Genomic DNA, 1,946 nt, shown 5'->3' on the forward strand with positions numbered 1-1,946 from the left:
TTTCAACAATAAAGGACACGACACAATATCCACTCGAATCGAGCTCCACGTCCGCCCTCACCTACCACAACAGCACAAGAGAGGCCGACCCCGCACCCGTCTCGTCTCCATTTTTACGAGCCCTCGCACAGCAGCCGAGCACTTCATCAAACCTGACTCCCACCCACGGGAGAGTATGAAAGTTCACCCTCTAGACGCCCCACCCCGTCTTGCGAGCGCGAGTGCAGTCATTATCCTTGCCGCGCACGAACTCTCGAATTAAACACAACGTGCCGGGGCCGAGGTCGGGATGGAGGAGGGGTGCTCGCAGTGCGCACCTCTTTTGGAAAAGTTTCTTGATTTGCTCATTGTGGCACGCGCTTGGTGCCACAACGGTGAGATAAATACCCCTCCCCTCTGGCCACTAGTTTATTTTTTCCTTGACCAACCTACGTCGTTGATGCTACGTCCACGTGCTTAATCTCCATCTACTTTTTTTTTTTTCTATTAGTCTGCAGTAGGATGACAAAGGCCGTGCGGCTGCAGTGATAAGAGAAAGCGTATAGAGGCGGGGTGGATTTTCGAACGAGTGCGGGAGGATGAAGGAAAAAACGGCAAAAGTGCTCTCGAGGCACAATTTTCCCGGCACAGAGAGAATAATCGCTGTCGAGCCTGCGGCTTACACGCAGTCCCTTTTTTTGCTCCTCGGCTCCCCTTGGCCTTCCTTTGTGCGCGCCACCAAGGACGGCATCGAACCCCACCAAGTTTGTGGTACTGCACACTTCCGCGTTTTTTTCCCCACTGCTTGTTTTAAGTTTTTCAACTAAGAAATCTTGATTTACAGCCATAGTTTATACTTGAATATTGTCCGCTTCTGTCCCATCTTGATTCTTCCATTTGTTGAGTTTGTAAAACGTACTCTGAACATACCATGTGAGGAGTTTAAATTTATTTTATGTGTTACGAAGCAATGACCGATAATTAACCCTACGTATTTTCTTTGTGTTTCAGGTAAGCCTTGCTGACATTGAGTTGACCCACCGAAAAAAAGCCCGTGGTTTGCTCAAGCCGTGGGTAATTATAAATCTCCTTCAATTTTGAAATTATTAACGAGTGTACTCTTACTTGCAATAAACATTTTACTAGTGGAATCCAGTAGTGATCTTTCCGTTTCGTTGATAAGCAAACTCTGCACCAATCAAACGGGATTGAACGAACCCATGCGCGCTCCCAAACGTGTATATCGCTATACTTCGTGCAGCATAAAGTTACCACCAGCAGCCTGTCGATAAATCGCCAGCGAAGACCGCAGGGCAGCGAAACATCCCAAACATCCACACACATCCGTCGCTGTCGGTTATCGGTTTGCGCGCGCCTAGGTACCTGTACGTGCAAATTAGGTAATGGCGTGTATATCGATGCTACGCCCGCTTCTAGAACCATTTCATTAGAATTCAGAAGCACGTGAGTGTTGGAAAACTAATGCTTGTTCCGTCAATACGTTAACGCATGTACAGTCTGTGTGGTTCATTTGCAAATTATTTATCGAAGTGAAACTCACAGTGTACTAAGAGAGAAAAATAATAAAAGTTATAAAGAAATTTCGGCAAAAATTATCATTCTGCACAGTAAATCAGATGGAAGCTGGCAAAAAAGGAAAAAATTATTGTTTCAACAGTTAAAGTTATGGTTTGAAAAGTACAAATTATGGTTAGAACAGTAAAAATTTCTATCCTGGAACAGTAAACCTTAAAAGAAACGGTTAATAAATTTTACTTTTCCGCACACACATTTTTACTGTGCCAATCATAACTTTTACTATTCCAACCATAATTTTACCTGCTTTAACAATACTCTTTACTGTTAAAAATATTGTATTCTATTGTATTTAGATTCCGCGTAAATCTAATGCAGAGTTTAGACGTCTTCTATATCCCTAATCTTTAACATCCTTATTATCTTTTTTT

General features: G+C 43.4%; 1 long non-coding RNA gene across 1 annotated transcript; it reads left to right on the forward strand.

Moving 5' to 3' along the window:
* The first annotated feature begins 675 nt into the window (after window positions 1-675).
* Window positions 676-1,005, forward strand: LOC106642339 (uncharacterized). Its single transcript, XR_001339070.2, has 3 exons — window positions 676-750; window positions 824-912; window positions 991-1,005. It is a non-coding gene; the product is annotated as an uncharacterized LOC106642339 (long non-coding RNA).
* Window positions 1,006-1,946: the final 941 nt, after the last annotated feature.

This window comes from Copidosoma floridanum, unplaced genomic scaffold (genome assembly GCF_036245765.1).
Source record: "Copidosoma floridanum isolate Cflo_tuat_1 unplaced genomic scaffold, Cflo_Japanese_pri ptg000030l, whole genome shotgun sequence".
Classification (NCBI taxonomy): Eukaryota; Metazoa; Arthropoda; class Insecta; order Hymenoptera; family Encyrtidae; genus Copidosoma; species Copidosoma floridanum.